The 27,124-nt window shown below is 41.7% G+C and overlaps 1 protein-coding gene and 1 long non-coding RNA gene across 3 annotated transcripts in view; one reads left to right on the plus strand and one right to left on the minus strand.

Moving 5' to 3' along the window:
• LOC146801637 (prolactin receptor-like) overlaps positions 1-27,124 on the plus strand; it is a 396,244-nt gene that overhangs the window by 80,737 nt on the left and 288,383 nt on the right. The window lies entirely within an intron of this gene.
• The window catches only part of LOC146801638 (uncharacterized), a 51,985-nt gene that overhangs the window by 15,084 nt on the left and 9,777 nt on the right, over positions 1-27,124 (minus strand). The window lies entirely within an intron of this gene.

A 27,124-nucleotide genomic window follows, 5' to 3' on the forward strand; every position in this document is an offset into this window, starting at 1 on the left:
GTTGTGAAGTGGGAGCAAGATAACGACGAGGACCGCCTTGCGACCCGTCCGTGGGCTCCTTGCTTACCTTTCCCTCTGTAAAGTGTTCACCTGTTTAATTAATTCCTAGCTATGGCTTCACTACACTTGTGTGATCCCATGTGATTGCGCCATCGGCCCACATCTGGAAACTCCTAACAAGCTCCATATGTTTTCATTTGCTTAGTTTGCTGGAAACCTTCATGCTGTGCTTTTAATATAAGTCCAGAGATCCGGTATTTACAAGCGTTAGGCCGCATATGCATCTAGACATGAACGGCGTCAATTAGGGAGAGGATGTGGTCCGTCGGCTAGACTGCCCACTTTGGTGTTGGAAACCAGGGTTCGAGCCTCGGGGTCGCGTCCACAACCGGTGCTCATGTGAAGCGCTCCAATACCTTCGGGTCGAGTTCGCGCTATATAAAATTTGCACACACAAAAATAAATTAGAAAGCAGCTTCAACCCTTCTCAATCGGAGACGCTGGTGGGCATTGAACTTTTATATTTGTTATTGATGTGATAAAAAAAAAAAGCTGGGGAGTACCCTTAAAGCCCTGGGGTTCGTGTAGCTCGTCATTGGCCCAAAAGTGTTCTTTTAGCTGCATTACAGTCGTGCCAGCTTTATTAAAACAAATGAGGGATGTTTTATGAGGGCAAACATGTAAAATAGACAAATTAGCTTTTCTCCTACATTGAGACAGCTGCTCTCTATGCTTTTGGTTTTGTTAGTAAATGTTACAAAGATTTATAAACTGCGCTCCTTTTTAGGTCTCAGCTCGAAGGCTGCGCTTGCGCAGTCTCGCTCCGAGATTTAATGTTAGGAGTGGGGCTTTAACCCGCCCCTTTTTTTTACCTCTTCTCCATTGGCTGGCCTCTGAAATACTGGTCAGCCATTGGAGAAGAGCATTGTCTCTCCAAACAAGCCCCGTCTTTTTCGGATTCGGGGGCGTGTTTTTTACTTTCTTTCTCTCCGCTGGAATGTAAACATTCCAGCCAATGGCAAGAGGAGAGAAAGAAAAACACGCCCCGATTCCGAAAACGCCGCTGCGTTTCTCCGAGACATTTCTGCTTGACCTCGGAGAAAGGCGGTGGTGTTAATGGCGTCCTCTCCCCCTGCTCTCGGCTCATGTGTTCGGCTGCTGCTCTGGTCTCCTCCCCCCTGTCCTCTCAGGCTGATGCCGAAGTGTTGTGCATGCCCTACCATTCATTTCGTGCCCGTTCAATGTCTGACCTCTCTGCTAACAGAGCTACCAAGGATAGATGCCTCTCATAGTCGTGGCGTCACCATTGAATGCAAGGGGGGGGTCTACTTTGAAGCTCAGAAACAAGTCATTCCACAATGGGACCCTTGCAAATTGAGAGCTGTAAATGTACTTTTACCTGCACTCAGTCTGCACTCGGGTGTGATACTTATGTAGGCTTGCCACAGCTGGCAAAGGCTTGTTTAATCATTCGTGGGAAAGTATGTGGATTTTGGGGGGAAAGTCTACAATGTCATTGAATCGTGAGAGAGAAGATCAAAGAATTACGGACTGAGATGGCAAAATGTCTATAGTCGTCCCCAGAAATTTGGGCAGTCCCTTGAAAATCATAATAGGTACCAAACCCCTGCTGCTGCGCTGGGCAGGGCCATCCTGTATTAAGCTGATATCAGAAGCTGCAAGCCCTGGGTTGACCAATGAGAATTGTTACAGTGAGGGCACTAATATGCAATAAAAGCCTGCTTTCATGCCTCCGAGGTGTGCGATGTATTAATGCTGCGCCTATCTCGCAGCTTTTACTGCTGATTGGCTGCTCCCAAGGAGTGCATTATGACGGCACAGGTACAGCTTACTTACAACCAGCGGCGATTACAGGTACATTAGACAAACGCACGCAGGTCACGTTAGCTTTTTAAAACTAGGCCATCTGAAGGACTTTTCCAAACCACTAATGCTCCGAGAGAGCGTGTTCTTATATAATTGGCCCTTACGTTGTTTACACAGCATCTCCTTCAGATGCATAACTTCAGGAGCGGGCAATTACCTTATCATAATGACCGCTACAACGCACACAAATGCTACATTATTACCTGCCCCCCAATCGGGTCATACCTGTTACAGACTGGAACAAACTTCCTGAGTGAAAAAGGGGGTGTGGGAACCCCAAAACCACCAGCCTGCAGCTCACGGCTCCCACGTCTTCACTTTCCTCTGAAACCTTCTTGGAATGTGATAGAAGGGTTTGGGGTGAAAAGAAGATGAAAAGGTGCTTCTTTTTTGGTGCGCTTCCTTCGGGCACAGGGTGAGGCGAGGCCGGGCGCCTTGAGGCGATGACCCCGGGCAGGCAACGCGGGGTGACCCAGGGCCAGGGCTGGGAGTGACCTCACGCCGGCGCTCTCACCGTGCCTCGAGTGAGCAGGCGATCACGGAGCGCTAATCCTGTTTCCTTTCACGTTGGCCGCTAATCCCGCCTCTCCCACGCGCAGCCGGGCTGGAGGAGGGCTCGGCAAATGGTTGCCGTACTCCGAAGCCAGGAGAAGGGAGGCAGGAGGCTGGTTTATAGCCCCACCCCCAGCACAGTCTAACAAAACACAATACAAGCCGCCTCTAATATTAGATTTGGTGAGCTACTGAGGCTGGAGCCAGAAGCCTGGCTCTGACTCGGCTCGAGGTCGACTTGGAACCTCGAGCCCAAAATGAGCCAAATGTTCATGGGAGGTGATGAGGCCTTGTGGGCACATATACCAACCTTGAAACAAGGTGGCCCGCAAATTTCCATATAACAAAAAAACAAATTGTAGTAGTCTATGTTTGTTCTTGGGCAGGGTTTGCACTAGGTAAAACTGCCAAAAATAAAAGGCGGATTCTGTCTGCCACCCAAGCTCAGTAGTAAGCTTCGGTGTTAGACTAGACTGCCGACTTTGGTGCTGGAAACCAGCGTTTGAGCCTCGGGGTCGCGTCCACATCCTGGGATTCTGGGCAAATCACTTAATCTCCCCGTGCCTGAATATGTCATGTAAATACAGTGCTCGTGTAAAGCGCTCCAATACCTTCAGGTCGAGTTCGCGCCATATAAAAGATGCAAAAATACCTGTCTAGTGGCTGGAAAATCCGGGACCAATCCCAGCTTCCCTGCTCGACCAAGTTGTGTGATCCTGGGCTACTTTTCTTTACTGAGCCTCCTGGTTTTAATTATTATATAAGAGGCCACCTTCAGATATGTGAGTTCAGGGTGTGTGCTGTACTCAGCCTCTTGTGTTAGCCTATCATGTTGCTCCAAGTATAATAAGAAGCTATGCCACGCACAAGGTACACATGACAAGCAGCCTGCCAATGCCGTTTCTTTAAATGTTTTAAAAACAAAAACATAAACAAAAATAATGTCATGAGCAATGCCAATAGCTCTAACTTTAACAATGCCGAGACCATTGCATTGTAAATGCTTGTTGTATACTTCTCCTAATGTTTTATTTAGTCACACTCCAAAGACATGCTCAAGTTGAATGTATATTTTTAGTTCTTGGTGAATTCGCGGACAAGGTAAGTAAGACCTACCTTGTTAAAAGGAGGGTTGATAGAGCAAACCTATGCAAATACTCCTCATATGTTCCTGAGGCTGGCCTAAGGTAGACCGCGTTCCACAGCACGGGTCCACTTAGATCCAGGCTCTGTGCTTGGCACTGAACTTTGAGGTTACCCTCATCCGAGGGTGTGCTTGGATACAGGCATCCAGCTAACCTCTTTATAGTTGTGTGGTTTGCTGCTGGGCATGAGCAGAAGCCAAGCACAGCTAGCATTTGCTTTAAGCGCGCCTTTAATTGTTTATGTATGGCGCCACTTTTATTTTCATTTCTTTCACATTGGCAAAGCAATTTATTGCCTTTCTGTTCACTGTTGATAGAACTTGCTGTCCTGTCCGACCCTCATCTCCCCACCCCTCCTCCATTCTTAACCATTTTCCTTGCTGCTGTCTCCTGTGCGCCGCTCGCTTGTCACAGCATCCAGTCTCTCTAAGACATGTACCCTTTTAAAACAAGCATCTCCTATGCAATAAATCTCGCATTACTGAAAGCTTGAGCTATTGTCTTTCCAAATAATAATGCAACGCCAATAGCTCAAACTTTCAGTAATGAGAGACCTATTGCATTGCAAATGCTTGTTGGTTGACTCTCTTGCCAGCAAAGATGCTGGATCAACCAAAATTCCCCCGGCTCCTTCTTAGGGACAACTAGAATAAGGTAAATGATCAAAATAGGCAACAGCCTATCTACAAAAGTGCCCACCACCCTCCCTTCTCCAACTTCCTTCTTCAGCTTGAGCCAAACCAGCTCTTCATGCACCTGGAGGGGACGCAAATTCTCAGTCCAGCGGAGTTCTCGTGGACCAGCTTAAAACCATTTTTAAAACCTTCCAACAATAATGCTGTGTCACCCTGAATATCACTCTGAGACAACCAATATCTCAAGCAATCAATGATAATTGTCATACAAGCCTTTTCCCATGTTGTTCTGTCCTCCCCACCCTCTGCACCTATCACTGTCGGGTTGCCACTGACCCCCCTTTGTCCGCCGATTGACCCTGCTCCCCTCTGTGGTCCGCATTGCAAGACTGGATGCTTCCCACTGCATTTAGAGCTGAAAACTGCAGTACTCTCTATTGCACATGACTCTGTTGTAGGCCCCGGTGTTCATCGCCTGTCCTCGACCCCCTGACCCTACGCCTCCCTGGGTGGGATAGCCACGAAAGGGTTTGTAAATCACTGGCCATCCACTTGCCATAGACGCCGTCGGGGCCGGCCAGGCTGCTGTCCTTATTTGTAAAAACAATTTGTTGTCTAACTGTCCTCAGACTCCGTTCGTATCTTCAGCCAAACAAGCCCTAAATTCCTCGTTGTACCTCACCCAAGCCCAGCCCCCAAGGGTTACCTGCGCCTTCCACACTGCTTCCAGGTATGTAAACAATGCCAGGTATTACTCAGGGAATTTCTCACAATATACGCTAGCTTATATCAGGAAAGCTGCCGTTCAATTTTCTATGGTAACCGGCATCTGTGTCCACTCATCTTTTGACCCTTCCTTAGCCCTGACTTCCCTATATAGCAGCTTGAACACCTCCATATACTCCCCCTTCCAGATGTATTATTTAGTAGATGTCATGAGATGCGCCCCAAGCGGTTTGGTAATCCTCATGTACGGGAGTTTTTTAATGTTTAATTTCCTTACTTTTTTGGCCTCTTCTTCATCTTTCACTAAATCAATGGTATCGCCCAAGCCAGATGTTGCTTCTTTCATTGATTTCTCCCCCTGTTTATTACTAGCCTCTGAACCCGTCCTGTCATCCTGAACATACTTACCCTTCACTAGCCGCACGCTAGAGCCATCGGTGCCTCCACCAGTGCCTACCCCCATTGACTTACATACATTTTTATGCCGTAGCACACCCTCCTTCCCTGGCTTAAAGGTCGTGGTCTGTTCCAAAGCCCGCTGCCTTGATGCTAGTCTTCTATCTATCTGCGCATTCACTTCCCTCTTCTCATCAGGCTTCCGCTTCACCTGCAAAACAACAACTCCTTCACCACCATTGAGTACTGGGCGCCCATTGTGCAAATCATGAGGCACCCTCCACAACTCGGTGTCCTTACTCTCTGAGGCCCATAATTCTCCCTCTTCCAGGTCCTCCTCTTCGTGATCCAACACAGGCTCTTCCATGCTGCAATCAGTCATCATGCCCACATGCACTCGTGCTTGCCACCGCTGCATCACCAACACCTCCATCACCAAACTGTGCCTCATAAAGCTGCTCCTTGAACTTCGTATGCAGTGGAGAGACTGCATAAAGTCTTCTCCTGCCTCATCTGCTCAGGTTCCATGCTGTCCCACAACCAGCCGCACGAGCATGAGTCATATCTTTAGAAGGGGTTAGTGAGTCGTACCAACTCTCCCTCCTGGAAATGTGCGACTACACCATCCCTGCTGACATCCCCTGCCTGGCCTGTCCGATCAGCTGCCCTCACTACCGCTGCACCCCTCCCAATGTCTCTTACCTCATGTTCTGGAACCCAAGTGCACCTTCCTCCATACACTGCACTCCTTTGGGCATAGCCCCAACTCCTGAAACGGGTGCAGAGCATGAAACCATGGTCCCTGCCATCCTAAAAAGCACCTGACAGACCCCATTGAACCCTCTCAGGCCCCACTTGACTGCCTCAGGCGGTCTCCCTTACCTGTCTAAAGTATGTCAGCTCCCAACCTCTAGCCAACCCTTACTCCAACATAGTATGCTGAAAATCCTTACACAAAATAAATTTCCTGAACTACAGTCACTTAATTTCCAGCCACAATTAGTCCACGCAGTAGTCTTCTCAGTATATTTTATTCTTGGTACTTTATTCTGTATCTTGTGCATGACAATTCATGTTTCAGTTCTTCAGCAACAGAACAGATAGCCACAGATGTGCATGGGGTGATCAGTCCTTTTTGGTTTACACTTATGTGTTCTAATACTTTTGTTCGGGTTTCACTAAGTCCTTTTTTGGTTACTAATTTTGGAAATCTCTTTTTTACTTATTTTTTTATCTTACTTGTTTATACCTTTAGGAATCTTTATACAATCTTTTTCTTCTTCACTGTAATATGTCCCTATGGACTGGAACCTGTGCATTGGGCACTTTTTTTTTCATTCGTATTTCTTCCCTTTTTTCTGGTGAAGGTTCTTCTTTTTGACTTAGGAGGAGATGGTTAGTTTTGAATTAATATTAAGTTATGTATTTGTTTGTCTTAGCCCCGAGGAAGTCTTTGGTTAAATCCAGAGGATGAAACATGTGTTGGCATATTCTGTGGCTATCTGTTCTGTTGCTGAAGAACTGAAACATGAATTGTCATGCACAAGATACAGAATAAAGTACCAAGAAGAAAATACACTGAGAAGACTACTGCGTGGACTAATTGTGGCTGGAAATTAAGTGACTGTAGCTCAGGAAATTTTGTCTTCTTTATGAAAGGCTCCTACAGAGCACCTAACACATCTAGAGAAATGTTCTGCATAGTTCAGAAATTCTCTCTGCACAACACTACAATCATCTTATGACATTCTTTGACACTAATTCGGATCAGCACTATCACGTCTTCCTTCCCTTTTACTCTTCTCCCAAAACTACAAAGATGATTTTCAGCAGTGACAACTCTGGACTATGATTACCAAAGCTTCTCATCTGCCTATGGGACTCTGTACAGCTGTCTGCATGGAGCAATTCATCATATTTCTCATCCTGAGTATCAGGTTTGTGAACAACTTTTCTCTTAGATAACTTTGTTCCCAGATCAGTCAAACACACTATCGTAACACCGCTGCTAATGAAAAAATAAAAAGCTAGAGAAGACCCAAAAATGTAGGCCATTTACTGCCAGATCAAGAATTTGCCATATTAAAAACAAAATCCATAGAAAAGAGGTAACAAGATAACTTCAGAACTATTCGGGGTAAAACAATGTTCTACATAAGCACCAGTCGGGCGTTAGACCGTCAAGAAGTGACAAAACGCCTCTGGCCCCTATAGCAGATGAAACACTTACTTCACTGGATGAAAACTAGCAATCTGGTTTTAATATCGCTCGACCTCTTGACTGCGGTATGACACAATTGCCCATAGAGTTCTACGGAGTAGACCCGAGGAGTGGGCTGGGATCACTGGAAGAGCACCACACTGAATTTGCTCTTTATCATCAATCATAACTCAATCATATTTATTGGATTACTAACATCCTATGCGCTAAAGGTGTCTTATGTAGAGTCAAGATTATCCCAAAAAAACAATTTGGGGACATTGGTGGATTACAAGTCTGCAGTAAGGTTAGGGGCACATTGCAAAAGGTAAGATATCATACGACCATCAATGCCTGGGAGGTGGGATGGTGGGAATATAGGCATGCAGGCATCGGCGTTGTAACCATTCCAAGATGAGAGCAGGGCGCTGTATAATGGAGGAAGATACACCTATCCAATATGGTAGCCAGCTATCATTTCCGGGATACAGTGAGTCCGGACACTTCAAGAAGTACGTGTATTCAGATGGACTTAGCTTGGCAACTGTGCAGGTTGGTGGGCTTCCACAAATATTGCTTGAGCTCGCACCGAGCTTCCATTCTGTTTCAACTCATTTGTTTTCTCAAACTCTTGCAGCTTATTCATTTAAGGCATGTTTTGGATACAGTTGTTGCTAGCTGGCTCTTCCAGTTACCTCTCTCTGCTCCTGTTGTCCTGCAATCCATGAATTCACCTAGTCGGGAAAGTGGACTCAAAGCATCCAGGTAGCGAGTTGGAATACTAGCTCTGAATAATCATATATCACGATCAATGCCAGCTTTGTTAACTCTTGAGAATATATGTAAATGTTATTATAATTGTAAATTGTATTTATATAGCGCATACTACCCATGACAAGGCATTCTTGCTCTACTCGGAATCCATGATTAGAGGTTAATAGTCGGTAGATAAGAAATAGGTGGGTTTTTTTCTTTGCGCATTAGTTGTGTTGGATTTGTGCTCTTAATTTCTTGTGTGTTTAATTAAGCTTAGAGTAGGGATAGAATGATGGAAATTGATTTGAAAGGAGGATTTAGAAAGTTGTTTTTGTAAGTAGTGGTCATGTGAGTCTGTTAGTTGGGGTGAAGCGTAGCACAGGAGGGGGAAGTTTGAGAAGGATATTGGGGAGTTGATAGTAGCCGAAAAGGTTTGGAATGAGTCAGATTGAGGAGGGATGTGACAAGGGTTGAAAGGAGGATTTTTTTATTTAAAAAAATAAAAAAATGAAATTAACTTCTACACACATATATACACCTGAAACTTGGTATTGTTTTATTGGCCGGAGAAACCCCTCCATATAAATACCGATGTGAATAGATGCAGCACTACTTACATAGTATGATGTGCACATTTATCTTGTGGTGAAGTATGCACATTTTTTCATGGCATTTCTTAAATGTTTTCATAGCAGCAATAAACTCCTCTATATATGCATCTATATGTACAAAGAAGCAGCAATTATGACATGGTGTGATATACCCGTGTATCTTGTGTTATAATATAATCTTATAGCCCGTCGTAGCAGGCTATAACGGCTATTAAAGGCCCGCTACAGCATTTAACAAGGGAGCGGGACTTTAATAGCCGGTATAGCCTAGCTCCGAAGGGCTATAAGGCTATTAGAGGGCAGAATGTTCTAACAAATTAAACAAAGGCCTCTTGGAGCCCGAGAGGCCTTTGTTTAAACAACATTGGAATGTTGCTCTGCGGGCCTTTACCGGCCCGTAGAAGCACAAGGCACTCCATTGTCTGCAATGGAGTGCTCCACATTTCAATGTTCTAATATACATTGTCCCAGATATTTTACTTCTTTTCTGCAAAACTGTAGTTTCTCAGGGGACACTTTATGTCTACCTTTGGCTAAATGGTTTAGCAAGGCTATGGAATCAGTCTCACAGTCACTCTTTGTTTTGGAAGCGACCAAAAGATCATCGATATACTGTACTAGGACAGACTCTATAGGCATTACTAGGGTCTCCGATTTTTTCTAAATCTGGTTAAAGATCGAAGGACTTTCTGTGTACCCTTGAGGAACGCGATTCCAAATATAGACACGATCCTCAAATTTGAAAGAAAATAAAAACGGACTATCTGGATGCAATGGGATGGATAAAAAGGCACGGCATAAATAAATCACGGTAAACCACCTCGCATTCCATGGTATTTGGTACAAAATCACTGCAGGGTTCGGCACTACCGGGCCACAGGGCACAACAATTTTGTTAATCTTACTTAAATCTTGAACTACCCTATATTTTCCGTTTGGTTTCTTAATGCCAATTATAGGTGAATTACAGGGACTACTCATGACTTCTTTTAAAATGCCCTGTTCGACCATTCAATTTATTTCTGCTGCAACACCAGCCTTAACTTCAGGGCTCATCTTGTATTGTCGAGTGTTTGGGGTAGACTGCACCTTCCTTCACTGTCACTTTGACAGGGTCTACATCTGTCATCAACCCTACTTCTTTTCCAGTAAAATCCCACACTTGCGGATTTACTGTCAATTTTACCTCTTCTGGTAAGTCATCTTGGGTTACCATTGAAAACAATTCATTTACTTCTGTCCTTGTTTAGCTAGCATGATTTTATATATTCCGTCTTCATCTGGGGTTTGAATGGCAACACCGTCCGATGCGCAAAAGATGGTGCAATTAATTTTGTACAACAAGTCCGTCCCTAATAAATTCACTAGACTGGAGTCGCATATGACAAACTTGTGCATCTCTTTAAAGTTACCAATGCACACCTCCATTGGTTTTGTAATAGGGGTCCTAATTTGTTTATTAGAAACGCCCACTACTTGGATCGCTTCTCCCGAGAGGGGTAGGTTTGGAATGTCTGCTGTTCTCACAGTAGAACGGGTAGCACCAGTGTCCAACAAAAAGGTAATATCATTTCCTTCTACCTTTTCATCAATTTATGGACCTGACTGATCTACTGGTAAGGATGCGGCAAGTACGCACTCCTCATCCCCCCTCTGAGGCACCGTCATTGATCTTGATCTTCGAAATATGGATCCTGCAAAAGAAACTGTGATGTTAGGTAATTTTTTTTACCACTTCCTTCTTGAAATCCGGTGTCCGCACTGTACTTGGCTTGACTCACAGAATTTGGCAAAGGGAAAGGTGGCAATTGACTCTGCAGGTTTACAACCTGTTGTGGTTGACTCATTATCACCTCATTTTGTGTCTGTGGATTTAAATTTTGATGTGGGCTATTATTATTTTGTATATTCTTACACTCGTTTTTCCAATGCCCCAATTTTCCGCACCCATGACAAGAGAACTTTTTCTTTGCCTCTTCTCTGCTTAATCGCCCTTTTTGTTAACCCCCATTATTTTCACCATTTCCTTGCCCCTTTCCTGGTTTTCCTACCATATTAGTTAACTGGAGTACCTGTTGCTCTGCCAGCTTTACTTGAGCCCACATCACTTTCTCTTCTAGAATTTTTCGTCTGTTGCAATTTCATCTCCACAGTACTTTGCATATTTTAAAATCTCATCTATGGGCTATGCTGTTTAATCATTTCAGAAATTTCTTTTCTTAACCTTGACACAAATCGATACACAAAATTAGTCATATCTTTGTCCCCAATACTTTCAAACCCACTATACTATTTGAACACCTGTAGGAGGCGCTCATAGTACGCATGGACAGATTCCTCTTTTTCCTGAGTTGTTCTGTCTATCTTTATCCAATCTGTCTCTTTTGGGGGAATTTTCCCTTTCAAAAAAGTAATTAATTGGTTATATTTTTTCATAACTTCTTCTGACGGGGCTCCTGTTTTCTTGTTTCTTGGGTACTCGTCCAGGGGTGTGGAATTTATTAAAATATCTACTTGTCCATGGGGCAGGTTGCTTCATAAATCTACTTGTCCTGTAACAAAATCCACTTGTCCCTTTGGTGCCATGTTGTGAGGCGACAAATTATGGCAGCAATCTCATTGTATAAGAGCTCTTATATAGCCTCTCTGATTATGCCAGGGCTCATACCATAGTAGTGTTTGAATACTAGCAATCCCTTTATGTTGCTACGTTTCCGCATATCTACATACTGGGACTGAAGGTAGTGGTAAACAATAGTTCCAAGGTTTGAATGTCCTTTTGAGTCTGTGCTAACCTACTAACTTACATGTTTTAAGGGTTTTCAACAACTCTTCTCTAATCTTTTCCAATACTGAGAAATGTTGGAAATTTACTCCTGACAATGGCAGAAGTAAACCTTCCAGAAATGGGGAAAAAAGTGGTTGGAGGGAAAATAAACTTGCAAACACTCAGGTTTTCTCATGAGCAAATCTACACATGCATATTTGCTCAGGCTAAAATGCAGTTCACAAATATTTTCTAGGAGTACTATCTCTTGCCCTACTGCTGTAAATTCTTGTGAATTCACGAAAGCCATATTGCTGCCCTTAATGCAAGGACATATACCAAGGGTGCACTTTTGAGACTTTCTTTAATAACTGGGCCCCTAATTTGGTCTGGCGTTAACCATGACCGTTTGTGTTTATTAAAATTCTCTCTCTCTCTCTCGGTCTTGGCTGGCTTCACGATGAGCGACAGCGTTCTGCTCTTTCACAAGGAGCATATCGGCACACAAATTAGTTTTGTTCAGTGCCAGTAACTAATGTGGCAGTGTGTGCTTTTTTGAGACCAAAAACCATTTTTGCTTTTACCAATGTTTGTTATAATGGCGAGGGTCCGGCAGCTCTCACATCAATAAGGTTTTACAAAAACCATGCCAAAACAAGTCACGCATTGCCAAAACTAAAAAGCTGACCACCATTTCAGTCCTATTGGCTTTGCCAATGCTTGTTTATTTTTGTTTCCCAAAATCTTATTGAAACTGGTTACACTGATTTTCTAATATGAATATTTTGGGGAAATACTAGCATGCATCAACACATTTTACTAAATGATGCTGCAAAGAAATGGCACCTGAAATTTTACAGTAGTTTAGCAAAAACAAATGTTTCCTACTTTCATTTTTTAGTAAAATTTTATATTGAAAGCAAAGAATCATTAATCTTGCTTTCAAGCTTCTGCAAATATTTGCATCTAATCAGAGAGCATTCTGGGAGCATTATACAAAGCCTCATATTGCTAAACTTTGAAACCGTTTGTACACATTTTTATACTGGAACCAATGTCAGTAGTGCAGTCAGAACTTTTCATTTACTGAGAGCGCTCACCCTAATAATAAAGGCTTTCAATTAATGAACCATAAATACAAGTTTGAACAGCATTAACATATGCACACAAATATTAACTTAACTGCAGGCAGTGCCCTTCCCTGATCCTTAATGGGGCACTGCAAAACTAGCAGCCAAAGGGTTTGTGCTGCAGGGGGTTGGGCCTGCTTGTCCCAAGGACAAAATGCACATTAAAACTTGTTGCCCTTGACCCCAAACAATATGTCCTGGGCGTCGGGCTGTAGGAATTCCACATCCCTGTCGTCATTTGGCCAATCGACTGTGATTTTACACTCAGCCCACAAATCAGCAGGTACCACTATGTCAAAAACACCATCCAGCTCTTTCAGCAAAACATATGAAACTTTTACAAACCTCTCGACTTGTCTAGACCATTCCACAGTCTTCTCTCTCAGTTTTGGGAAATCATTTGTAAATGACAAAATATCCTGTCTTGTCCATGTGACAAATACATAACCTCCTCCTGGATTTCTCTCATCGGGTACAACCCTTCTGCCTTTTCTGTTTCTTTCATTAAATACTCTGATGTCAGTCGAATGGTCTGTGCTTCTTCCTTTTTCTTTGTCCACCTTGCATTCCATCTGTCTAAATCCCCCCATTTCTGCAATATCATCATTAATTCTTTAACCTGCAATTTTCTCCCTGACATGTTCATATTTTCCAAATCTTTATCCAAAAATTCTGCTCTAAAAGGTTTTTGCAGGACTTTGGATCGCCCTACCCCTATTCCCATTTCGGAGGCCAGATTCATTAATTTTTCATGAAAGGTTCTTGTATTTCGTGTTATGCTTCTGCAAATGAACAGTAATTCTTCCTCACTATAGGTATTTAACCTACCCAGCCCTACATTCCCAGCTATAATTTCTTCTAATTCAACTCTTAATTTAAAAATATCTAGTATTTTTGGTGGTGGGTTGGGTTTCTCTATGTCTCGTGTCCATCTTTCTAATTCTTCTGGGGTTATTATGGTGGCACTCTTCTTTCGGTGGATGTCTCAATTCGTACCTCTTTTGAACAACCTGGCGTGATTTTTCTGGGAGTGTCATTTATTTGCCCTCTTATCAGCAAGTCCATTAATGAAATTACAGACTCGCAATCACTAGCTTGGTCGTCAACTATTATCTTCTCTTTTCTAGGCTCAATGATGGGTGTTGTCATGACAGGTGTTTTAGGACAATTTGATTTATCCCCGTACAATGGGACAACAGGACCTATAGTCACTGGTATAGTCAGAGCTTCAGGATGCGTGTTTAACTGGGTAATTTTCTGTATTAATTCACTTATATTTTTATTTATCGCTTCCCTCTCTTTTTCTTGAAGTACCCTTTCCATTGTTTTATCATGTACTATTTGTGGCACCAAGGGTGTCTCTAGGAGGGGAGCACTCGGGGTAACTCTGCTTGGCCCTTCTTGATAAGGCGGAGGATTTTTCATTAAAACATCTTCTAAATAATCTTAGTCAGAATCTCCGCCACCTGTCGTCTTTAAATGTTTTTTCTTTTCTGTGCATTTGCTTCCTGCCTGTTTGTCAGCCATTAATACAGGATATAATCCATCAGTTAACATGGCTTTCCTCCATTGTTTCATCTGCTTGTCTCGGGTTTCACGTAGAAATTTTGGGTAAAACCTGCTCAAATTTCTGTTACACAATGGTCTATCTCGTTCAAATGCCTCTGTCTCCCATTCTTCTAGTGCCTCATACTGAGTTAATCTAGGTCTGGGTTGTAATTCATTCATTCTTGTACGTAAATTATGTAAAATTCTTCCATTAAATGTTCCGTTTTCTGGAAAAGCCAAAATTCCATCATCTTTTGTGTATTCGATCCAATTTTCTAACCATACACAAGTATGATTACCTCTCTCTATCATCATGTAGGATGCAGGAATTTTTGGAGGAGGAATGAGAATTCCTTCTCTGGGTTTAATGGGCTTATCCTTTTTAAAATAATTCTTTATTTTCTGCATAAACGACATTTTTCTTTTCTCACCATACATTTTGTGTGATCTTCCTTTCAGATACTGCTGGTAGGCAAACCCTAAATAATTTCTGTCTGGGCGACTCCCTGTTAATGTTGGATCGTACATACACAATCCGCTATCTATTATTACTCTTGGGATTTCTATGTTTACAATTATTCAGACCTTTTTCTCCAATACTAGTGCGTCTTTTGTTTTTGCAAGCAATCAGAATTCGTTTTATTCTGTGCGTTTAGCCAATACTAGTGCGACTTTAAGTGACGTCAGTATCACTCCTTTTACTGACCCCTCCTTTACAAAATTTCACGTTAGTCACACGCCCGCTGTCCTACCAACCCCAGCGCAGCTCTTTGTGAGATCAGTGCAGCACCCGCAACTGATCCCTCCTTTACAAGGTAATGTGAAAACGTTATTTTCTCACTAAATTACATATATTTTGCATTAATTAACAACATAAAACATTTGCTACTTTGTCAGATTCTCTAAATTTCAAAGAATAGTCAATTTCTTTTACTGCGAGTAAAACATTTCCGCTTATTCTTCACACACAACGAGTAAAACCTTTCCGCTTACTCTTTACTCAAGCATCAGAGAACCTACTACTCCTTTAGTATTACCCTTTCTAGGTGACATAAGACCAAAGTTTCACCAACGAACTCCTTTGCTACCAATTATTGTCACTTTCATACAATAATCCCGAAATCAGTGCTTCTAGTCTTACCTAACTTTCAGCATTTTTCCGAACTCTGACAAGTAACCTCACTGCAGTATGGCTTCCATTTACCAACCGCTATTCAATATTCCCGGGAATTTCAGACAACATGAATAACAACGAAAACAACAACAGGTGTTAATGCATATATCAATAATTCAATCCACAATATTCGCTACCTAACTAACTAGAACCTAACCATCCTCTGCTACCATGGAAAAACTGATGGAGCATGGTTACCAGCTCTGGTCACACACATACCTAATACTCACCTGGGCCCAAACACATTCACACAATAAGCTAGTAAAGCCCCGCTGGCATCAATTTTTGTGTTTACTTGAATTTTGATATTCACCTTTACCCAATCTTACCAACTTGATTATCTTAACAGTAATTTTCCTCTCCTCAATTAATCAGGTTGCTGAGTTAGTTATAGATGATTAGATTATCGATCAGTATCTAACATACTACGTAGATGCAGTAGACGCATGCGCAATAGAAACCCCGCGTTTTTGGCAGCCATCTTTAGTCATTCGGATAACTTGTTAGTAATGCACATAGGCAAGCGTCCCCTGGATACAGTATAAGGTGTGTATTGAAATGTTCGTATTTACAAGACAAGTTGGTTACATTATTACATGTTATTTGAGAGGATTGCATCCAAGCAAGTTTCTTTTCATGAAATCTTGCTCCATCACTACCCTTGGCCAAACTTTATGATTTATACTATGGGGCCATGGGGGGAGCAAGCTCTGACTTTTGAATTCTGCCCTCCGAATTTTGCCCCGCGACGGCTGCATTGAAGAGCCGGGTGGGGCTCTTCAATGCAGGCCGGGGCGGGGATGCTGGCAACTGCCGCCCAAGAGGTCAGGTAAGAGCGCGGGGAGTCCGCCGGCCTCAAAACTCATGCCGCCTGGGGTGGACCACCCGAACTCCCTCTCCCCCCCCCCCCCGTGCTACACCACTGGAGTGTGAGTTGTTACTTTAGAGCACAAGTTATAGTTATTTGAGAGAACTATTACTGATGAATTTTGGTTGTTTTTTTTTCATTAAGAATGGCATGTTTTAGTGGGCATTTTCACCTAACTGTAATGTCCCTTTAACCTTTTTTTTATTTTTTTTAAAGTAAATATATATGGCCTAAAATGATTTACAGTAGTAGTTAGCACTCGTGTAAAAGCATGCATTCAACATCCATACTCAAAGTAGTGAACTGTTACAAACACTATGGTGCCAGCTACTACAAGCCCCAATCCGGTCAGTGTGATAGAATGCATACAACATCCAACCCACCGGTCTGCACTCAGTCATTCTGTAAGAACGGAATCCCTTTAAGGTTTAAACCAAGAAGATAAAAAAAAAGCACTTGCAGAAGTCTTGATGTAATTCAGGCAAATTTTGAGATTAACAGTTTATGCATTTATCCCAATGGGAACTTTCTCAAGGCTGTAAATAATATACACATATAAAAATGCATTTTAATAAAACCGGAACAAGACATTTAAAAACCTACATAATACACACTTCTACAACTGGAACCAAATCTTGGATCGCAGGGAGAGGCAAATGACAGATTTCAAGTACTTTTCATACGCTGCTACTCCTGCAATATGAACTGATAGGGGAAATAAGATGTGTATGAATGTTAACAAGATATGACAGAGTATTTTATTATAGTTGTCAGTCTGCATTATATAAAAGGGGGGTAACCCAAGATCTAGGCACGATATATTTCAGTAGATTAGAGTCTCTTTTTCAAAGAGTTATGGTATCACTATAGCTCCTTTAAGACCGAATGCAGTATGATCTTCGATTGTAGTTCAATTTGATCCATCCATACATTCTTTCGAAAGGACAATGTAGAGCAGCAGTTCACCATAAAAGGTGCATCCAAATTAGCAGTATTCAAATGGTTCTATTAAAAAGAAGGTTGCTATGCCTACATATAACACAATAAAGTAGGGGTACCACACACCTCGTATATTAGGTACGTAGATTATGGGGCTTTTCATTGCGGTATGGTTGCCGTAATTTATTTCATATTAGCAACCGAAGTCCAAAACTGATATAGGAGAAAAGTGAACGACAACAGAAAAGAGAAGTGAAAATTAAGTATATGGATATCAACATATCTCAGTCAAATAAATGTAGTCTTTTATACAAATTTCTAGTAACAGTCATAATTTCATTAGGTTATATGTCATTTGATATTATTGACAAATTTCAGACCTAGTTTGGCACCAGATAATGATAAAAAGTTTGTTATGAGTATGGCACCATTTGGATAGCATATGGGCTCCTAAACACGTAAAGACCCCAGGTGCAGGTCCCACTGCACAGCATACACTTAGGGCTAAGCAAAGAACAACTGTTGTTTGGAAGCAAAAGGAATGGATTTTCCATGAGATCTGTAAACCCTCTCCCAAGGGTACAATAAAAAGGCCTGTCCATCTTTAGTGTAAAACAAGCTATTGCCAAGTGTCAGTCTTTTCATAAACGTGCAGGGAGTAGCAGCAACCCTCCGTTATGGTTTTGAGTATATTTTAAATGTATCCGCTGCACAGAGCCTTGCGCTCTGCTGGTTGAGCAAGAAAAACATGTAACACTTGCAGTGGATTCCTAGGTGTTTGGCAATAGAGGTACAGAGCAGGCCAATACAAATAAAAACTGGCAGGCTGTGTAGATTCCCTAGCAGTACAAGAACTTACATCCTACACGAAGGTCCGCGTTGGGGTCGCCTCAGCAATGAGTTCTTAAAAAAACTGTACCACCAATGGTAGTCCCATCGACATATCATGTAGGTTTTTACTGTAAGGTGAGTGTGCTTAAAAGAATCTGTGCATGACACCAAGGAAAGAGAGGGCTCTACCCTTGAGATATGTCTCTGTGTGTATATATATATTACCTACTGGCGGTCGCCAGTAGGTAGTTATAGTTAGGACCACGTTTCCATAGGAAAACCTCAACATTCTATTTTGAATAACTTTGGTGCCGGTCGACGAATCCTCGTGAATTTCTCAAAATAGGTGGGGCGCTACGCTCCGCTCCTACCCTGAAAGTCTCGGGGGGATCCGTCAAGCGGGGGCTGAGATAAAAGGGGGGTCCCAAAACGCGTTTTTCCCATGCATTTTTCCATAGGACCTTTAGAACGAGCTACAGCACGAACGGCTGAACAGAATTACTCAAAATTTGGCAGAGAGGTAGTCCCTAGGTCAAGGAAGTGCCTTTTGTAGGTTTGGTGTAAATCTGTTCAGTAGATTCTGAGAAAATAGCCTTTAAATCAATATATATATATCTGAGCCCGCTTACGGTACGCTTACCGTACGCTTACGGTAAGCGTACGGCGGCGTGCGCGAGCGCGATTCTGATTGGCTGTTAGATCTTAGTAAACATTCGAATCGGCCGAAACCAGGAAGCGGCGGCCGCCATTTTGTGTATTTCACTCTGAAAAAAAAGAGTGAAAACAAGGAAAGGGGGCAATGAGGAGAGTTACAGACCCCCTAACATTTGTAAGGGGGTCAAAGAAGGACAGAAAAGTACAAAAAAAACATTTATTGATTTTAAAAAAAATCACGGGGTACGCGTACGGTAAGCTTACGGTAAGCGTACGGTAAAAAAAAAAATAAAAAAAATAAATGAAAAGCAGATTTAAGAGTTTAGATATTAGGGAGCTCTAAAAAGAGCTGTTGTGTTTATGAAGTCATTTTTTTAGTGGTACCTACAAGTAAGTACCGATGCAGAGTCTAAGGTTCAAGAGGAAGACTCTGTTCCCTTCATCATTGAAGTGCACACCATCTCCTCTATAAATGTCTTGCATGTCATAACGCAAGTTGTTGTGGTAAATGGCACCCATACCATAGTCACGGAGGAAAGCAGAAACAGATTTGTTGACGTGCTTTCTTGCTTTGTCAATCTGTGGACAGAAATGATTGGACCAGTTCCATTTTTGCCTTTGGCATATGTTGGAAAACACAAAGGCAGTTTTAGGGAAAAGTGTAAACAGTTGTGCAAAGGTGTCCTTCATAAGCATTTCCAGACCTACCCCAGTCAAAGTGCCTAGGTCATTGCCACCACAGTGCACTATTATGAGGTCAGGGTGTTGGATTTGAATGAAGGATTTCACCAATGGCATCAATTGGTGCCACTTTAACCCTCTCTGACCAATCCATTTAATGTCTACATTTGGCAAAGCAAGGTCTCTCACCATATCTGTTTTCTCTGCAAACTTTTCACTCCAGAAGACATAGCTGTGCCCTACAATCCACACTGTGAACATCTTCAAAGGAGAACTGGATGCACTCAGGAGGTGTCTTTCAGTAGAATGGCAATATGAAAAGAAAGACAGTTTGGAAATGGAGGCATACATATTTTTTTAAAACAAAAAGAACTGATTGGCTGTTTCATACCATTCTAGAATAAAAACTAGGCTGTATGTGAAAATTAATAGAAGCATGTTTTGTATTGGTACAAAAAAATGTGTAACCAAAGAACAGTACTATGGATTTGCTGTAAGGTTTGAAAAGTCAAGCACTCTTGCTCTGTGGAATTGAAACATTGTGTGTCGAACTTCTGACCTAACTGCACACAGCAGTGTTCCATGAGCTGTTGCTATGGTAGCAGGCAGAAGTCAAGTTGGGGGAAGGGTACTAGGCAGAAGTCAAGTTGGGGGCAGGGTACTTTTGGAAAAGGGTTGGTTTTCAACCAATAGAAATGTGTGATTACATTTGAAAAAAAGGGGGAAGCACTGAGATTTGAAACTTACATGTATATGTGTGGAAAAATAGAGGGAAAGTTTGCCATTATCTGGTTCTGCTGAGAGGAGAGAGGTGAACACAACAGAGATCCTGGCTCTGATAATCTGCTGTTTGAGTGTCACATTTCTTTCACAACTAACTAATTTTAAAGGTGAGTTTAGAGTTTGAGAGGGGATGTATGTGGTAACTTAAGAAATGAATAATAGAAATGGGAATTGTTTTTGTTGTAGTTACACATGGTGGTTTCATAATGTGACAGTGTGTAAAAGTGATTTACACTTGCCCCGAAAAAAAAAAGAGCAGTAAGTGTGCTTTCAAATTGGCAAAGAAATTTCGTTTTGGGACTAATGTGAAAACATGACTCTATGTGCATAGAAGAATTATAGGCAGAGATTTATTGCGTCTTGCTCTGGTGATTTCACAGTTGCATTAGATGGAAAGGGGGAGCAAATTTTTTGGGGAAGAAGCAGAGGCTTAGCACACACCCATGTGCTTGCCATGTATAGTCATGCACAGTATTTAGAAGCCAGTGGGGTTTTCAGGTTTAAGTCTGTAATGCAAATACATTCAGCATCACTAAGGCTGGTTGCCCTTGGTGGAGTGTAGGCAGTCACAGAGAATGCACATGGTGGTGGTCTGAAAAAAAAACAGCTTGGACACGTGCAATTAAATAAATCAAAAATAGTGGTTTCATAATGTGTCAGTCTGTAAAAGTGATTTCAAATTGTAAAAAGAGATTTTCACTTGGCCCGGAAAAAAAAGAGCAGTAAGTGTGCTTTCAAATTGGCAAAGAAATTTCGTTTTAGGACTAATGTGAAAACATGACTCTGTGTGCATAGAGGAATTATAGGCAGAGATTTATTGCGTCTTGCTCTGGTGATTTCACAGTTGCATTAGATGGAAAGGGGGAGCGAATTTTTGGGGGAAGAAGCAGAGGCTTAGCACACACCCATGTGCTTGCCGTGTATAGTCATGCACAGTATTTAGAAGCCACTGGGGTTTTCAGGTTTAAGTCTGTAATGCAAATACATTCAGCATCACTAAGGCAAATACATTGAGCTTCACTAATTTATTCCAAAAAAAAAAAAAAAAATACTATTTGGCCTAAAGGAAATGAAATCAGATGTATTTTGGAGTTATTTGAGATATAATATTGTGATTATACTTCTGAAACAAACATATCAGACGGTATTTTAAAGAAATAAGTATTGTTTTTAGATGATATTTTTTTAGAATAATATGCATTTCTGTAATGATAAGTTTAAGTGAGAAGAGATTCTGGGCTTTTTTAATACAATCTTTGAGATTGTTATTTTTTTTTGCCCGCTGTAAAATGATGAATGCAATTGCTTTCACAATTTATAGTGAAATGCAATATATTCTGAAAACAGCAAAAATAAGGCAAAAATATTTTTTTGAAAAAAATGTAAATATGTATACTGTATTATAAATTGTTAAAAAAATATTAATACTTTTTTCTTTTTTTTCAGATCGATATAGAACATTTTCGAAAACTACAACCATTTTTAAAACTATTTTTTTAAAAAAACAAATGAATAAATATTTTTTTGAGTGAGTATGGTAAGTCAATAATAATAATTGTAGTCTCTCAAGGACCTTGTAATGTGATAATTGATTTTTAGTGTTTTTTTTAAAAAATAAAAAAAAGGTACGCGCACCGTACGCGTACGGTAAAAAAAAAAAAAAAAAGGTTTTAAAAAACATATGTAAAAAAAAGATGAAAGATAAGGTTGGCTCTTAACCCCTTCCATGCTGCGCAGATTCCGCCGCTGTGCTGACGGAATCTTGCGCGGGCGTGGTCATGACGGAACGGTTCCGTCATGAGCACAGCTCAACCGTGGCTCATGACGGAACCGTTCCGTCATGAGCACCGAAGGGGTTAAAAGAACCGTTGTGTTCATGCAGGGACAGAGGAAAGGAAGCATGGGAAAATCATTCAAAGCTACAAATGTGCTGATCTATTTTGTTGTTCACTAGGGAAACACTGGTCTCCCTATGACAAATTAGACCTTTACAAAATGTGCAATGAATATCAACCTTCCGAAATCGAAGGTTCATTTCCAGAGGGCCAGCAAAAGGAGATTCTCCCCCCACAGATGAAGGGCTCACCTGACCTGCAGAAGAAGGAGTCAGCCCTGCAGATGATGGTCCAGGCTGAGCTGCTGTGGATGTACTGGCTCGTCTTTCTGAAGAGTTACCTCCAAAAAGATGACCATGTGTCCTTCCGTGTACATCCTGGAGGTGCCTCTTCATGGTGTGATTCCCAAAGGAATACTTCCTGTTAGGATTACCTCTAGAAAGTACACGCTTACACAGACAGCAAGTAACTAAGGGTGCATTCACCTTTTGCTGGCCTTCTGGAAAAGTAAAATAATCCCAAACATAAGAAGGCTTTTGTTTCCTCGATCTCTGCCTCAAGACAGTGCTGCTGGTGCTAGGCTCACTCTCAGAAGAGCTCTGCTGTTCTGCCATCGTATCCCAAAGACAAACCAGCTCCTTCTCCCAAGGGATCACAAGCAGAAATGAGGGGAATGGGTGTGGTGTAGGAGAGTTCTAGAACTGAAAGTAGTTTCAACCAATCAAAAGTTGTGTTTCATGATCACATGACCTACCGTACGCTTACGGTACGCTTACGGTACGCTTACGGCAAAAAGTACGCGTGCGCGTAAAAAAGACACGCGCTTCCGCGCATGCGCATAACAGTCACTCCCCGGCACTTCCGCGTAACGTGCGCGTGTGGCGTAAGCGCGCACGCATCCCACGCGCAGTACGCGCGGCTACGCAAATTGCGTAACTATACGCAAGCAGCGTAGATAGATTACGGACGTTGCGTAAACCGTACGCTTACCGTGAGCTTACGGTACGCGTACTAAAAAAAAAAAAAAAACTGGTAATAAATTTTACATGTTTATTTTAAAAAATATATTAAAAATAAATATTTAAGGATTTTAAAAATTTAAGCATAGTCTTTATAAAATGAAAGAAAATTAAATTAAAAATATGTTTGAAAAAAATGAAGAATAAAAAAAAAAATTAGCATTTAAAAAACCTTGCAAATTCACTGAAAAAACCATGGGTTACACACACGTTATAGTTAGGAATTAGCATTTAAAAAACCTTGCAAATTCACTGAAAAAACCATGGGTTTCACACACGTTATAGTTAGGAATTAGCATTTAAAAAACCTTAGAAATTCACTGAAAAAACCATAGGTTTCACACACGTTATAGTTAGGAATTAGCATTTAAAAAACCTTAGAAATTCAGTGAAAAAACCATAGGTTTCACACATGTTATAGTTAGCTGGACATTTTACTCGTAAAAAACCAATGAAATTGCCCCGTTATAGTTAGTTCAGCTAACTATAACTCACGCGCCCGCAATGCACTGCTGATGACGTCACATATTACATCACTCATGACATGGTCAGTGACATCACTCATGACATCACTGATGACATCTCAAATGACATCACTGATGACCTCACTGATGACATCATCCAGTGAATGTGTGTTTTTCTGAAAATTAAATATGTTTTATATATGTATATCTCAAGGTCGATGGAAGAATAAATGGGTATATAAGTGTCTAAATGGATGATTTGTTTTTAAAAAATTGATTGTGTAACTGACTGATTAAGTGTATCTCTCACTTTGTGTATAAGTGGCTGCATGGGTTGGTGAGTAGCTACATGGGTGTCTATATAGGTTAGTAGTTGTTTTTTTGAGTATCAGTCTGAGTGTCTGTATGGTTCGGTGGGGGGTATTACGTAGTGCATAGGTGCATGAATGAGTGACTCACTGTTTGTATGTGTTGAAGACAGCATGTGTGCAGGACTGTATGGGTGGATGAGTGTGTGTATGGGTGTGTTAGTGAGTGAATGACTGTCCCAATAGTGTCTTCAGGAGTAACTACATATGTTTTAAACTAGTATATGTGACTATTGGTGTATATATGTGAGTATATGTGAGAGGGACAGATTGAAAGAGTTCCTGTATGAATAAGTATGTGTTTCTATAAGTGATTGTTTAAAAGACTAAGTATGTGTAAGTTTCCGTAGAAGTAAGTGTGGTGGTGTGTGTATAACTGTATATGCAGGTGAATGTATGTTTGATTCTTTATTAGCATGAGTGACTATGTGTGTGAGTAACTCTATGGATGAGTGGCATTATGTAACAGGATGTATAGGTGTATGAGTACATATGATGAGTGAGTACATGTATGAGTGACTGTATAGGACTGTTGGTGAATGAGTGGATGTGTATGTGGATCTTAGAATTACTGAAGAGGTTGTTGTAACTGGTATTGGTATGTCCATTGTTTTGAAAATTTTAGTCTCTATTTTTGAATGTGTGTATCAAAGCTTATATTAAGGTGAGAGGAGGTCTGCCACTCTATCACAAGGATGATGTCATCAGTGAGGTCATCAGTGATGTCATTTGAGATGTCATCAGTGATGTCATGAGTGATGTCACTGACCATGTCATGAGTGATGTAATATGTGACGTCATCAGCAGTGCATTGCGGGCGCGTGAGTTATAGTTAGCTGAACTAACTATAACGGGGCAATTTCATTGGTTTTTTACGAGTAAAATGTCCAGCTAACTATAACATGTGTGAAACCTATGGTTTTTTCACTGAATTTCTAAGGTTTTTTAAATGCGAATTCCTAACTATAACGTGTGTGAAACCTATGGTTTTTTCAGTGAATATATATATATATATATATATATATATATATATATATATCTGTGTATGTGTATATATATCTCTGTGTATGTGTGTATATATATAACTTGCTTATACGTTGTCTAAACATGTCATACGTTGGTATTGTTACGTCGATGATTTGCTTATCATTTGGAGAGGCACTGATGAGAGTGCCCTCCATTTTATAGAGCAGATCAACGACGACAGCTTAAATTTGCACTTTAGTGCACAACTTAGCAGGGATTCCATTTTCTTCTTGGATGTAGAAATAATGATCGTCAACAACAATCTTGAAACTAGATTGTTTCGGAAACCAACGGCTGGCAATACATTGCTACATGCCACAAGTCATCATCCCGCACATTCGATCCGTAGCATCCCTTATGGTGAGATGCTGCAAATTCGTAGAATTTGCAGCACTGACTTCGAATGTGAGAAAACCCAACAAGATAGCTGTAGAAGATTCCTGGCTAGGGGCTACTCTATAGGTGAAATCAATCAAGCCATAGAAAAAACTAGAAGGATGGACAGATCGCAGGCCCTAATATGCAAAGCCCAGTCAAAGCAGCCCTTACCATCTGAACAACCATCGAGACTCATTCTGACTTATAGCAACCAGCAGAAGGCTATCCGTAGGATAGTAAACAGGAATTGGACCTTGGTCAAGAATGACCCTTTATTGGGTGTTAACCTAACGAAATCAGCCAATATAACATTCAGGAAGGCAAGGTCAATGAGTAACTCTCTGGTTAAGAGCAGCCCTGAGTTAAGATCAAGCAGTTCCTGGCTGGATGCTAGTAAGGGTTTCCGTAGATGTGCAACTTGGAAGGCCTGTAAATACAGAATTAACAAGACAGAGTATGAGACACCGTTTAAAAATGAGTCCATTTGTATAAAGAAAAAACTAACATGCAAAACAGAGTTTGCAGTTTATGTGCTGGAGTGTCCTTGTGGCCTGCGTTACGTGGGAAGTACGAAGTTGCAGGTCCAAAAACAGGATACTCCAGCACATAAGGGCAATCAAAAATGGCGATCAAGCTTACCTCATTGCCAGGCACTTTGAAGAGCTTCATGAAAAAGATGTTGGTGTACACAATCCCCCCTATGAGACGAGGGGGTGACCGTAAAGCTCTCCTTAGACAACTTGAGACAAGATATATACTAGAGTTAGATTGTAAAACACCTCATGGTCTTAACTTAAGTGAGGCCCCATCCCCCAAGCTGAGTTTGGCCCCGGGACCCCATCCCCCAAGGCCCAGCCTTTTTTGTTTTTTAAACTCACAGGGATGGTTGCCGAGCGCCCCCCATCAGGCCTATTTTGGCTCTAGGAACCTCATCCCTGGGATTTTTTTTTATATACTTAAAAAAAAAAAAATAATAAGGGGAGGGGGGCCGCATGGCCAATTTCGGCCCGGCTACTCTGTTACTCTGGCCCAGCCTCTATTGTGGATGCTCTGATCCCACCCTGGGCCCCCTCTTTGAAGTGTTGGGAACTGCAGGGAGAGCCTGAAGGCCTCCACGATCCCTGAGGGCTCCCCACCTCATGCGGGAGCCAGCATTGGTTTGACAGAAAAGGAACTGCTGAACATGAAGCTCCCTCTCTGTCTAATCAAGTGTGCTCTGCTCCCAGCAAGCAAGAGCATTGCTCTTGGTGGGAGCGATAAAGCTCCCACCAAGCCAAAGCAAACCGCTATGTGCCGGGTTTGGGCACCCAGAGACATGGCAAGAGATGGCCCGGGGGTCCCCAGGGCCATGCTGCTTGTAGAAACAGGGTTTACTGCATTAGATTGGTCATTGGCTTGTCATGAGTTCAAGCTATGACCTAAAATCTGGTGGTGTACTGCTGTCATCCTCTCTGAAGGTTTCAGTATTGGTGATTTTGCAGGCTTAGTTTGATGTCAACTTTGCAATTGTCTGACATTTCCTCTTTTTAAAGATAGTTTGAAAACGTGTATCTTGTGTGTGGTTATTTGTTGGAAGAGCAAAAAAGAAGATACACGCTCTATAGACTTTTAAAGCTGAGCCTAGGAATGCCACCATCCACCTCCTATTAAGTTGTGTATCTGGGTGCCCTATTTAAATTCTAGCTCTGTTATCCCTTAAGTCAGTGCAGTGCTCAAGCGTTTCAACCTGCAGCGCTTCCATTTTTAGGTCT

Source organism: Triturus cristatus, chromosome 8 (genome assembly GCF_964204655.1).
Source record: "Triturus cristatus chromosome 8, aTriCri1.1, whole genome shotgun sequence".
NCBI classification, from domain to species: Eukaryota; Metazoa; Chordata; class Amphibia; order Caudata; family Salamandridae; genus Triturus; species Triturus cristatus.